This window comes from Crotalus tigris, unplaced genomic scaffold, assembly GCF_016545835.1.
Source record: "Crotalus tigris isolate CLP2741 ecotype Arizona unplaced genomic scaffold, ASM1654583v1 scf7180000017639.5415321, whole genome shotgun sequence".
NCBI classification, from domain to species: Eukaryota; Metazoa; Chordata; class Lepidosauria; order Squamata; family Viperidae; genus Crotalus; species Crotalus tigris.
Genome location: NW_024096532.1, coordinates 2,644,246 through 2,658,793, shown reverse-complemented (window position 1 = coordinate 2,658,793; position 14,548 = coordinate 2,644,246). Strand labels below are relative to the sequence as shown.

The 14,548-nt window shown below is 42.2% G+C and overlaps 1 long non-coding RNA gene across 2 annotated transcripts; it reads left to right on the top strand.

Moving 5' to 3' along the window:
* The first annotated feature begins 14 nt into the window (after nucleotides 1-14).
* Nucleotides 15-13,352, top strand: LOC120304499. 2 transcript variants are annotated; one of them, XR_005555733.1, is made up of 3 exons: nucleotides 15-134; nucleotides 4,471-4,612; nucleotides 12,608-13,352. It is a non-coding gene; the product is annotated as an uncharacterized LOC120304499 (long non-coding RNA). The 2 variants fall into 2 exon arrangements; XR_005555732.1 differs by lacking the exon at nucleotides 15-134 and having other exon boundaries at nucleotides 4,187-4,612.
* Nucleotides 13,353-14,548: the final 1,196 nt, after the last annotated feature.

The window sequence follows — 14,548 nt, the reverse complement described above, 5'->3', positions numbered from 1 at the left end:
AGCAGCCCCCCCCCCGCGGCCAGGCCGAGATTTGGGCGAGTAATTGCAAGCGCTCGGGGCGGTCAAACAAACCCAACAGTTGGAAAATGGAAAGGGGGCTGCGTGGAGAGAAACGCTTTTTCAGGAAACCCAGAGTAAGAATGTAGATCGTGGAAAGGAGGAGGAGGAGGAGGCAGAAGAGAAAGCGCATTGCTGAGAAAGGGACTCTCGCTCTATCCCCGCCCCCCTCCCACCCATCCCAAGGTTTACCCAGCCCGAGGATGGAATTTCCTGAAAGTTTCTTTCCCAGGGAGCATAATTAGTTCCAGATGGAAAGGGGTAATGGGGGAGGAAAAGCAGAGGATTGTTGGAATACTGGAGAGCAGAGGAGAAAGACGCTGGAAGGTATAGAAAGGACCGCCTGTCCCAACCTGGCGCCCTCCAGATGGGAGGGTGGCCATCTGTCTGATCGCCTCCACGGGCGACGCGCGCTTTCTGCAAGAGAAGGGCGGGCAAGAGAGCGCAGGACACATAGGCGGGCGAGAGTCGGGTGGGTAGTAGGCGCCGGGCGACTGAATGACTGAACGAGAGGAGGCAGCTTCGCACGTGCAATAAAGCATGGGCCCGTCTGCCTCTTTCCGGCGTGTGTGAATGCAAAGCAAGCAGGCGGGAGAGGAAGGATCCTGTGTTCAGGTGACACGAAGGGCCGCTGGATCTAAGACGACGAAGAAGAAAAAACCCAAGCAAAACGCAGCTTCGCGCACCGCTCGCTTCCCGGGTCTGGGAGTTTTGGGGAGGAGGGAGTGACTCGGGAACAGCCTGCTGCTCTAGCCTCCTGCTCCGACCCCTCCGCCGCCAGCACGTCCGGCCTCTGCTGCTGTCTTCCTAGGGCCGATCTCCGTGCCCGGGGAGTGCTGGGCGGGTGCGAACGGCGAAGGGGCCGTTTGCAATTGGTGGCCCCCGCCGCCCGATGAAGCCTTTTTTGGGGGAGATCGCATTTTCCGGGGAAATATCTTGGGGACTCCACAGCAGCATCGGAGAGCTATGGCTGGGTGGGGTCCCCAAGATATTTTTTTTTTCTGTTCCCATGCTTTCCCCCCCCTTTCCCATTTTTTTAAAAAATTCTCTTTCTCGTTCTTTTTTTTTCTTTTTCTCTCCCATTCTTTTCTCATTCTCGTTTTTTTATCCTCTCGCTTTTCCATTCTCTTTCTTTTATTTTCTTCTTTTCTCAACTTTCACATTTCATCTTTTTTCCCATTCTTTTCAAGGAAAAAAAAATAAAATAACGATTCAGAAAAAGTTGACAAATAAAAAAGCTCCTCCTAATCAAGTAATGAGAAAAAAAATACAAATGCAATATTAAGCCTAAATGTGTAAATGTATAAGGTCCACCGTATGCATAAGTAGTCCTTGACTTAAAACCATTTGATTAGCAACCATTCAAAGTTACAATGGCACTGGAACCAGTCCTTGCACTTAGGAACATCACAGCATCCCCATGATCACGTGATAAAAATTTGGTCATTTGCCACTGGGGAAGCCAACAGGACGTCAGAAGTCCCTCCCACCCCCACTGTCCCCATGGTCATCTATTTCTCTCTTTGGTAAGGAAACAACTCGGAAACACTGACCCAACCTGCCACAGGTGGTCTACTCCAGGGGTCTCCAACCCCCAGTCTGTGGACCAGTACTGGGCTGCAGCATGCAGACAACCAGGCCACACAAACAAGCAAAGCCCCATCAGCGAGATGCAGGCAGCACACAAAACCACACACCCTCCAGTCTGTGGAAAAACCTCTCTCCATGGAACCGGTCCCTGGTGCCCAAAAGGTTGGGAGACCTCTGGTCTCCTCCTTTTTAATAACAAGACATAAGTTGCATTCCTGTTGTAACCCAAACAGCTACAACGTAAGGAAATAATTCTTTCTCCTGTGCTAACATTGCTGTTTGTCCAAGGATGAATGCAAATCAGTGTCCCTCCTTTGGCAAATAGAAACTTAAGTCATCTCTCTTCTTATCAGAGGTCATCACCGCATACTGTAGAAACAACATCCATAGATTAATTTCTGTTTGTCTGTCTGAATATGCGCTATCCAATCAATTTCCATAAGAGCCCTCATGGAGCCAGCAAGAACAGGAAAATTCCTGTCCCCATTCAGAATGCTGCTCATAATTTTATAGACATGGTCTCTTGGCCAATTGTGGGTGTTTCAAATGCTGCTGTCCTCGTCTTGTGATTATGATTGTCTTCTTTGTGTCTTTGCAGCTTTCCAACCCTGAATCGGTTTTTGAATGTGATCAAAATCAAACTTGCAGATTCAATGAAAGGACTATTTTACTGAAGGTTTAAATTTAGTCCTGTGTGACTTGTTTACTTATGGCCAAATCCTGCTGCATTCAACGGGTTATCTTCCCTCCCCTACAGCTCAAGAGGTAGAGAAGTGCAACCTCACAGTTTACCTGAGATGCAACCTTTTCTGTATGTATTTGGTGAAACCCTAAATCTTTATGGGCCAGAAGGTGCCCTGTGACTGTGCTATAACAGCCATAAATTCAGTCAAAATTTTATTAGAAACAGTCTAGAAATTCTTAGTTGACTAACTCAACATTATTTTTGAACTCATTAATCTGAATGTGCATGATGATGTTGATTTATCAGACTGCCCTAACCTGTTGTCATTTATTCAATAAATTTATATAGGTTTATATAGCTGCCCATCACTCATGCATATGACTCTGGATGGCATACACATTTAAAAGACAAAGCTAAACAATCAACATAATTCAAACACACAACTGTTAAAAAAAACAGTTTTGAAAAACTCTTATAACAAAAATATGGAAAAATGCATTCTAAACATATATATTATATTTCTTTCAATAGCTGAATTGTTAACTGTTTAGTACTTTTACCAGTTGCATTTGCCTATTTATCATCTGTCTATCTGTCTGTCTGTCTGTCTATCACCTAACATCCATATATATATACCACAAAAGACATTAACTATTTCAGATTCCAAGAAAAATTCCAATAAATTGAATCAACCTGACATTAAAGCAATCAAAGTCAATTAAGAATGATAATGGCTAGACAAATCCCTCTGTATTCCTAACTAAACTGAGTTTCTGGCCTTCCTACTGTTAAAAAAAAAAAAACACCAAAAAAAGTGTAAGCAGTATGGAACAGAATAATTTTTTCTGGTATTATCTCGAAAAAAAAAAAAGAAATAACATATATTATGCTAAGTTAATTGACAGATGAAAGTACATAAGTAGGATAATGCTGAACTACTAAATCAGATTAAAACTGTGACAAGTCCTGGTTCAACTCACTCACTTCCCATCATGGCACAAAGCCAGATTGGCAAGATGTAGCCTATACACAGGATAGAATTCCAGAGCCATCAGCCATTGCCAGCATGACCAATGGTGGGAGATGCTTACAACTCTGTAATATCTAGAGGCCCACCATTTCCCTGTCCCTAAATTGCTGTAGGAATTGGTTACCTTAAGATCAGAAGCTTCCAATAAGATTACACCCTTCAAGTAAATTCTTTCTCATGTCCAGAGCCAATATAAATCCTGAGCAGTGTTTAGGCTTGTCTTTTGAAATGCTTGATTAGATTTTCTCTTACCCTTTCTGAGTCCTGAGGCAGATAAAATCAACTTTTGAAGTGGTCTGAGACCTTCAGCCAGCACACAAACAGCCGTCTTTTCCATCCGTGGCCAATCCACAATTTTTAAAGCAATTTAGAGGAGAAATCACAGCTTCTTTACAACTCAGAAATCTGCATTTTACAATGTGTGCTTAACTATCTGTCCTTCAGCCTTCCTCTTTCTTCTTCACAATTGTTTCTCCTTCCTTCTTCTCCTCTTTCCCTCCTGACTTCCCAAAAACATCAAACTGGAAATAATTTTTACATTAAAAAAAATAGTAATTGAGTTTGGAGCCTACTATGTATTAGGATGAGAACATAAGGAAAGTTTAACCTTTTCTGAAGAATTGATTTTCCCAAACTCTTATGGATATAAACAGTAATTTCCTCCTCAGAGAAATTTAAAAGGGGGGGGGGAAGTGTGCAGAAATGTTTAGTGATTTTTCTACAGCAGAGAAAAATCATTAATCTTGACCTACAAGGCATCATAGAGGGTTTTTTCCCCCAAATATATTATATAGAATAACAGAGTTGGAAGGGTGTTAGAGCTTTTCTGGTCCAATCTCCTACTCAAGCAGGATACCCTACACCAGGGGTGTCAAACTTGCAATGTCACGTGACGTGTCGCGACATATTGCAATTTTTTTGCCATTGCCAGCAATGGGGTGAATGTGGTTTTGCCGTGATGCATCTGGCCCATGGGCCAGCAGTTTGACATCCCTGCCCTACCCCATTCTGGATAAATGGCTGTCCAATCTCTTCTTAAAAACCTCCAGCCTCAACTTTGGAAGACAAGCTGGTTAATTATTCTTATTGTCAGGAAATTTCTCCTTAGTTATAGATTGCTTCTCTCCTTGGTAAGTTTCCATCTGTTACATGTCCTGCCCTCAAGTGCTTCGAAGAATAGCTTGATCCCCTCCCTCTTCTCCGTGACAGCCCCTCAAAGATTGGAAGACTGCTGTAAATTAAAGCTAAAGGTATGTGATCATTTTGTTCAACCATCAAAAAAAGTTGAATCCAATTGTCTTGGAGAGTTTGAAGAATAGAATATGGAATTAAATGGTAATTTTGGTAACCAAGGGACAACCTTATCAAGCCTGCTTTATATATAGTGTGATGAGGTGATCAATCTATGAGGATTGGAATTGGGTCATTGTGGTTTTTGCACACCAGACAATTCATATACATTGGGTTGCCTAGGGTAGTGTTCCAGGGATCTGTGGGCTAAGCAGCTGCCATATTGGCTGTCATCCCAGAACTGAAATGGGAATGTCCTACCATTTTGAGTATGTTGTGGAGGGCTGTTGCTTCTCACCATAAGTAAATTCCAACTCAGAATTGATGAAAGCCAGAGAGTTCATGAGATATTTTTTCCCTTTATTTCCCCTTTATAGTTAATCAAGACCAAGAAAAAATAAAAGCAAATAAAAATTATGCACACACACATAGGTGGGTGAATTCTCATATATGTACAGATACATAACTTGACTGATAGATGATATACTGTAGATCAGTGGTTCTCAACCTTTTCTTCACCACGGATCCCTTTTAAATACCTTTTGTGGCCACAGACTGTGGCCATGGACCAAGACTTAACTCAAGATTTAAATCAACATTTCTTCAAGTCTTTACAGACCTTCTATGATGACCTGTGGCCCGCAGGTTGAGAACCACTGATAAATGATAGATGATAAGATAGAGGTAACAAATAATAGATAATAGAGGTGATAGATGATATAGCTAGATGATAGATACCTACCAGTACAATATAGTTTTACACAGCTGTTTCAGTGAAATGTGACAATTCCATTTCATTGTAATTAAGCATAATCTACCTCTGTAAATAACTTATTCATATCACAGGTCATCAGGTTTTTCCATCCACAGAATAATTGGGGCCATAAATGTATCTTTCCTCTTTTGGACTATTCTCTTAATGTTAATCTTAAGAAGGGTATCTATCTCCATTGAGTGGCCTTCAGTTTCCATGTAACAGATATATAGCTGAAAATAAAGCAGTGGTCAGAGCATATTAAAATCTGTCTTAGTATCCAATTAATATAAATGATTACTTCTTCCCAGGAGAATCCATAGATAAGGTTAATTAGAATTGCATGTGAGACAAAAGGGAATAGAAACACTTTCTAATGTCAGAATTTATAGCTAATTAGTATTAAAATGTTTCACAGTTCTGTCCTTTCAAGATTATGGACAAATTCTCCTTCTCTTTCAAAACAATAGTCTCTGCTTTTTTCCGTTGAGTTTGAAGTTACATTTTGATTGCAATTCTTTCCTGTTTCAGAAAAGATCCAGGAAATTATAATCAGCCAGTTTATTCTGATGAAGTTGATGGAAAGCTTTAATAATATGTTAATTATGGAAAACAGTGTTTTTCAAGCTTGACCACTTTTAAGATGTGTCTTAAACTTCAAGAAGTCTGGGAGTTGAAGCCCACATATCTTAAAAGTTGCCATGTTTGAAAAACACTGCTTTTACATACTTAATAATATATTATTAAAGCAGTTGATAAAAAAAAAGACAAGCCTTGATCAGGCAGAATGAACTTCTATTTGAGGCTTTTAAAATTTGGTGGAAAAAAGCAACAGATACATTAGAGAAGGTTTTTGACAAAATCCTTTTAAAAGCTCTTGAAATAAAAAGTGATAAGAGGACAGGTCCTCTTAAAAATCAGTAACCCATTGAAGAACAGAGCACCCTTCCCTTGTTAAAAGAAAATCAAAGACAGATAGTCCTCGACTTAAACAGTTCATTTAGTGACTGTGCAAAGTTACAACACCATTGAAAAAGTGACTTATGACTATTTTTCACATTTACAACTGTTGCAGCATTCCTACAGTCATGTGATCAAAATTCAGATGCTTGGCATCCAACTCATATTTATGACGATTGCAGAGTCCCGGGGTCATGTGATCCCCTTTTACAACCTTCTGACAAGCAAAGTCAATGGGGAAGCCAGATTCACTTAACAGCCATGTTATTAACTTAACAATTGTAGTGATTCACTTAACATTTTTGGCAACAAAGGTTGTAAAATGGGAAAAACAATACATTTTGCACTTAACAACAGAAATTTTGGGCTCAATTGTGGTCACAAGACGAGGACTTGTAGTGACAGCAAAATATATGAAGGTTATCAACTATAATTGGGATTTTCTACAAATTGGAGGAAATTAAATTTTAAAGACAACTGCAAATTGTCTTTAAAAAGCAGAGAGCAAGAAATAAGTCACCAGTTTTTGCAATGGATGGATATAAACCACAGGTTCTACATGGATTAAGTGTACATCTAATTATTTGGTTGTCCCAAAGGTGCTTTTCCAAGAGGCAACTGAACTTACTTTGTTTTTCCTTGAAGATGTTTCACTTCTCATCCAAGAATCTTCTTCAGTTCTGAATGAATGGTAGAGAATGGAAGGATTGTGGAAGGAATGAAAGTCCTGTTGCCTCCTGAAAAAGCACCTTTGGGACAACCATGACTGAGGCCCTCCATAGATATTTGTTTGGTTGTTTTAAGGTTGGCTGGGTGGTTCTTCCTGGGCATCTCCAGGCCTGCTGAGAAACTCCAGGAATTAATGTGAATTAAAGTTGTGAGTGTCCAGAGCAGCCTGGCAGGCAGATTTTCTGGCCACAAACATCTCTGAATTGCCATGTGGGAAGAGAAGACTATCCATCAGAAGTCAGATTTGCTCCAAACATCACATTCTGCCGACTTCTGAGCTTGTCTCTGAGAGAAAGAAGAATCAAATCATTATTATTTTTTCCTAGTGCTGCAACCATAGGAGAGGCTGCAGACCTCTGGCTTTGAACTATCTCCTGCCTCTCTGTAATGCCTTTCTTTCCCAGAAAAAAAACCAACATCCAGTTAATGGATTTTTTTTGGGGGGGGGGTTTGGTAAATAGTAGATTTTCAGCAGAGATATTGTCAGCTGAGCTGGGGAGGGAATAAGTTTTTCATTTCCCCAGTAAATCAATTGGTTCCAAACAAAGTAGAGGGCAGGAAATGCGTTGCAGGCACTGCTCATTCCCCTCCTGGGCCCAAGGCTGAGATTTCCTGTGCTGGGCCCTGGCCTGTGTGGGAGGCTCGAACATGAGAATCTGAAGGTAGATATACAGAGCAGGCAAAATTTAACTTAAAGGAACTCCTGCCAGTCTGGAAAGTTTATAGTGATGTATGACAGTTGGGAAAACCTGCAAGCTGGGGCTAAAACTTCTAATTGCTCAAAGAAATAGAGAGGAACCACAGAGTAACTACTTGTTGATTACAGGGTACTTGCAAATTTCCCAGGGAAATAGATCTTACACCTGAAGTGTAAGTTTAGACTGCAGACGTTAGCCAATAAAGGAGAATATTTGTAGCTCAGGGTTGAAATGAGGGGTCCTTGGTGCTCTCTGAGCCTGGTTGTTTTCTTGCAAACATTTCATTACTCAAACTACGTAGGTAACATCATCAGTGCTCATGATGCACTGGTGATGTTACCTAGTTTGGGTAATGAAATGTCTGCAAGAAAACAACCAAGTTCTGAGAGCATCAAGGACCCCTCACTACAGATGTTACTAGACTATAGAACAGGGGTCTTCAAACTTGGCAACTTTAAGACTTGTGGACTTCAACTCCCAGAATTCCTCAGCCAGGCTGGCTGAGGAATTCTGGGAGTTGAAGTCCACAAGTTTTAAAGTTGCCAAGTTTGAAGACCCCTGCTATAGAGGTAGAAAGAGCCTAGGGTTGCATGACTTAAAATGTCTTGATCAAATCTACAAGGTTGCTGTGAGAATAACAACAGGAGAAACAAATACAATTTACAATACTAGCTTATCTGCCTGTAGATATTGGTATGCCTTATACAGATATGAAGTGCAGGTAGTGCTTGACTTACAACCATTCATTTAGCAACCATTTAAAGCAGGGGTCTTCAAACGTGCCCCTTTTATGACTTGTGGACTTCAACTCCCAGAATTCCTCAGCCAGGCATGCCTGGCTGAGGAATTCTGGGAGTTGAAGTCCACAAGTCATAAAAGAGCCAAGTTAAAGACCCCTGCTTTAACGTTACAATGGCAATGAAAAAAAAATGATTTACAAGCGATCTTCACACTCGCAACTGTTGGACATCCCCACAGTCACATGATTAAAATTCAGGCACTTGGAAACCAGCATGTTGGCCATGTGATTGCCATTTGAGTCCTTTCCAGCCAGCTTCTGACAAACTCAATGGGGGAACTAGATTTGCTTAACAACTGCATGATTCACTTAACAACTGAAGTGAATTGTTTGACAATCACGGTTAAAAAAAACAGTAATAAAATTAGGTGCAACTAATTTAACAACTGTTTCACTTAATAGTGGAAATTCTGGTAACAATTGTGATAGTAAGTTGAGGACTACCTGCATGTAGAAATAAAAAGCCAGCTGAAGTTGCCTAGTTTATTAATTTATCCATTTTATATTCCATTCCTGTAACCAAGATGTATTATGGTTGTTTAGAGGGAACTTTCAATCCAGGTAACCAGGCAAACAGTTCTTTGCAGGTCTTCAGTATCAGCCAGGCATAGGTGCCAACCACCATGTGGTTTTATTTGACAAAGACAATTCTTGATGTAGTAAGTATTTAAATATTACTGGACGAACGAATTGTCACTAACAAGCTTACCATTTCTGGGCTGCAAAAAACTGGATGACCACTAGCTGGCAGGAAAGGAAGAAAATTTTCTGTATTGCTTGTTGTCCTCTGATGGTTATCTCAATTTTTGTAGCCCACATATGATACTTCTAGTCATCGGTATTCGCTCGTCCAGTGGTTCTCAACCTTTTTAATGCCGCGACCCCCAACCGGTTGTAAGTCGAGGACTATTCAACTGGTTGTAAGTCGAGGACTAAACAAGTTGTAAGTCAAGGACTACCCAACCGGTCGTAAGTCAAGGATGTTCCCTGCCCGGGAGTGCCGCGCATGCATGGTGCCGCCCCCTGCACCTGCCGAGGCATAGCTGGCAAGCGGCAGAGACAGAGCAGGCCGACCACCGAATGGGCCACCAGCTGGCCCAGCCCAAGGGAGGTAAGGCACCCGCTGGGCCCCACGCGCGCCAGCAACCCTCCCTGTGCCCGCCGGCCTCCCACCTCCCACCCCTGGCCCTCTTTTACTTATATTTTTAATAGCTGCTCAGCAGGGAGGGGTGGAAACTTCCAGATAGCTCGCCTTCGCTGCAGACAACTTGCTGCACCGTTTGCAGAATGGGAGTTTTGGCAGCTCAGGAGGGCAGAGACAGCCTGGACAATTCCTATTGGCTTTCAAAAGCCAATAGAATTAGACTTTATTCAAGAGAGTCTATTCTATTGGCTTTCAAAAGCCAATAGAATAAAAGGGAGTAGCACAGCTAAGGAAAAGGAAAAAATGGCGGACTGCGTTGTTTGGCGACTCCCGTGATATGGTTGTTCGACCCCAAATGGGGTTGCGACCCACAGGTTGAGTACCACTGCACTAGCCACACTAGTAAGCATTAGAAGCAACCTAGAACTGAGGAGAAATTTCCTAACAGTGAAAACAATTAACCAATTGTTAATTAACAATTAACCGGCTTGCCTTCAAAAGTTGTGGGTGTCCCATCACTTTTAAGAAGAGATTGGCCAGCTATTTGTCTGAAATGGCATAGGGTCTCCTGCCTGAGCAGGGGGTTGGACTAGATGACCTCCAAGGTCCCCTCCAACTCTGTTACTCTGTTATAGTAGTTTAGCGTTCCCTTGTGTTCCTTACAACTCTATGGAAGTAGGGAAAATGCCAAAAAGGGGGGGGGAGCACAACCCTTTCACTGTTTTTCAAGCAAGCATAATTGCTACTTCCTTGTTTCTCGAATTCCTCAGAATTCCACAAGGATTTCGGAGAGGCTGCCCTGAAAATAACCAGATCTGATTCAGATACTCTTCCTACATAGGATAACCTTTGGCCCTACAGCACAATTTTCTCCATGAGGTTGACCACACTAAAAAGAAAGTGATTCAGGACTTTCCAGACAGCAGTACCAACCTCTCTAGGGTGCAAAGCTACACATTTTCTGTAATTGTCTTTCATGATATCACCAGCCAAGAGTGGGATTGGGAAAATTTGGATGCAGATCCTAAGAACAGCCATGCTATGATACCATCAAAGTTGTGGGAAGTGAGTCTCCTTCATAGAGCTGATGGAGATAGGATCTTCCCTGGCGTAGCTAACACTGTGCTAGCACAACTCAATAGCCTTTGTTCCCTGCAGCCCTGTTATTAAGATGGGTGTTTCCTAGGACTTCTCCAAGTTTCCATCATATCCACGGATATTATTGGTACCATGAAAGTATTATTTGCAGATCCCAAAGAACACTGAATTGCTCCAAGTGACTGGAGAGGAAAAGATGAGTGTCTTATACATCTCTGGGACGTCCCAGCCCTGCAGTCTCATTTCACACATTCTGAATAGGGCTAGAAATTTCCCAAAGGGCCTCCATGTCGCTCCAGCCTGCAGACAGTCAATAACAGTGGTTCTCCACCTGTGGGTCGGGACCCCATTTGGGGTCGAACGACCATTTCACGGGGGTCACCAAACAACGCAGTCTGCCATTTTTTCCCCTCCTTTTCCTTAGCTGTGCTACTCCCTTTTATTCTATTGGCTTTTGAAAGCCAATAGAATAGACTCTCTTGAATAGAGTCTAATTCTATTGGCTTTCAAAAGCCAATAGGAATTGTCCAGGCTGTCTCTGCCCTGCTGAGCCCGCCAAAAGTCCCATTCTGCAAACGGTGCTGCACCAGTTGAGTAGTCCTCGACTTACAACCGGTTGGGGGTCGCGGCATTAAAAAGGTTGAGAACCATTGGTCAATAAGAAGCAATAGAGGCCTATTTCACCATGGGAGGTCCAGTAGGATGACACATTATGACTGAAGAATTTTGGAAACTTTCCTTACCACTGAAAGAAAAAGCCATTTAGCTGCATTTGGATAGCCAAATCTCTGTGGCATTTTCCCTCAGCAAATCATGAATTAACTCCCAAACCTTGTCGTGAGGATTGTTCACCCAGTTGCCAGATTTGATTTAGTATCGAATCAAAATTCTGCTTGTGATTTCCAAACATTCTCTCTCCTTCCTTTAGATTAATTTATCTGGTGAAACGTATCCCACTGGGTAGCAAAGGAATTAAGGATAGTTCCATCACAATAATTGAGCTCCCTCTGTGTCAACAAACACAGTTAGTCCTCGACTTACAATCACAATTGGAAGCAGAATTTCTGTTGCTAAGCAAGGCAGCTATTAGGTGATTCACGCCCAATTTTACAAATGTTTTTGCCATCCTTGTTGAGCAAATCATTGCAGTTGATAAGTGAATCATGTGGTCATTAAGCAAGTCCAGCTTCCCCAATTGACTTTGCTTGTTGTAGGTCGGTTGGGAAGGGACCCTGGGATGCTGCAACTGTTGTAAATACATGCTGGTTGCCAAGCACCCAAAATCTGATCATGTGACTGTGGGGATGCTGCAATGGTTGTAAGTGCGGGGACCTATCATGTCACTTTTTTCTAAATGAATGGTTGTAAGTCAAGGACTGACTGTAAATTGGCAGCAAAGCACATCACTTGCGTAGGAATATGGCCTGCAGGGTTGTCTTAGCTATTTGGTCTCCTCACTGGCCTCCAGATTGACTAATCATTCAATGTACAGGTGGGGCTAATGATGATGCTGTTATCCATTCAGCCGAATCCTACTCTTGGCGATTCTATGGGCCAGGTCTCTCTCCACATCTTCCGATCTTGCAATATTTCTTTGAGTTTTTCTATGCTCCGGCTGGTGTCAGCTTTGATGGTGTCCAGCTGCTGTGTTTGTTGACTGCCTGGTTTCCTTTTACTGCAAGCTCTTTCAAATATAATTGCTTTCTCCAATGAATTCCCCTGCATGACATAGCCAAAATAAGTGAGACACAGTTTTGTGATTTTGTCTTCTAGTGACATGTCTGCTGTTACAGGTTCCAGTACTTGCTTATTAGTCACTTTGGCATCACTGGTTGTTTTGAACTAGGTGAGAGGAACAATGCAGGTGATCTTTTGGTACAATTTTGCCAAGAAAACAGATTCAGGATCATGAATATCTAGTTCAAGCAGCACAAGAGCTGCTTGGACCTCACCAAATGGACTTCACCATAATCAGATTGACTGTGTCCTATGCAGTCATCGATGGACTAGCTCAGTCCTTGCTGCTAAGACATATATCCAAGTGCTGATTGCAGATCAGATCATGACTTGGTGGCAAAGATTAAAGTCAAATTATACACCATCAAAAAAGCAATGCCTTCAAAGATGTCATCAAAATCCCTACTGCATATACAATAGAGGTGAAAAATTGGTTTGAACTACTGGACACTGCTGAGAAAACTCCTGATGAACTGGGATAGAAAATTCAATTGGCCGTTATTGGAATTGTAGAAGAACACATACCACTTACAGGGCTACAGGAATATAAAAGACTCTTAGAACAGGACACAACACCTCAGACAATCTGAAGATTAAAGGACACATCCTCACACATACTCAAGAAACATTTCACAACTAATCGAAAATATTTCAATTTCAAAGCCCTAAAACTATATAAAAAATGTACTCATCAGGTTATTTTTTTGGTCAGCCACCTGAGAAGCATGCTGCTGTCACTGATGTTTCTGGCTACCAAATAAATAGAGACCTAAAATTGCAACGTGCCTCCTATTCATTTTTCCAGTGTCTCTCTCCCAGCTTGGAGTAAGACACGGATCAGAGTTTATTCCCCACAGTAGTGAGGAGACAGTATAAGGTCAGATTTAGGCCATCAGGACTGCGTATAAATTGGCCTAGGAAAAAGGAGACAAAGAAGGAGCACTGGATGGTACCATCCAAAGAAGAGATGAATTCAAGATGCTCAGTTGAGTAAACTTTTCCCTTACCTCACCATTTTACCATCTACAGTAAACCCTACAGACATCGTTTGATTCCTGTTGTAGTCATCTCCAGCCAGCAGGGATGATGGGAGCTGCAGTCTGTCACCCGTTTCTCAGATCTTGGTAAAGGAAGAAAGGGAAATGGGTCATTCCTTTAGATCTCTCAAAGCAAAGTATCCCCATTTATTTTCAAGAATGCCTCGGTTTATTGGTTATAAAATTGACTAATGACATTCCTTGTGAGACTTAATGGGAGCCTTTGCCAGTAAATATAGTCTTGCACACTGCAAACCAAACATGCTCTGCATAAAAATGCTGGGGCTGGAGATGAGGAAGACATAAAAGGAGTGCATTTTATGAGGGCAGGAAGTGGATTTTCTGACAGGATTAATGACTAGCAAAGAAGAAACGGCCGACTGGGTGGATGGGGAACAATTCAGCACAGCTCCAAAAATGAGTGGGCACACGGATTGGCGGAAGGTAGCGCATGGCCCCACAGTGTGCCTCCCCGGTTTCTTTAGCCCGTGCTCTGGGGTCAGAGCTGAGCTGGCGGGATCCTGTTTCAGAATGAAAACAGCCACTCCAAATGCTTTTGGTTAAACACAAGCTTCTTGACTGGAGCCAAAGGCGCTGAAAACCAGCTGTTTTGGCTGCACTTTCCCAGGGGAGTTGTACTGAATTCAATGAGTACTGGGGCTTTAAGTGGGGGAAAGGCAGAGGAGCCAAAGACATATGCCTCTACATGGCACACACATCTAGAAAAGAGTTGGGCAATCGTAGGCCTCAAAGAAACACAACTGAGGCTGGGTTTAATTGCCGATCCAGGCTCTGCTAGAATACTAGACAACCTGTGAGCCACTGCTCAAAGGAAACTCAAGGGAGCATTGGCTGGAATTGGCTTCTTAAAACAGCTGTTCTTCAAAGACCAGCTGAGGAAAGCTTCAGACCTGAGGGAGAAAGGAGGAATGAACAGAAA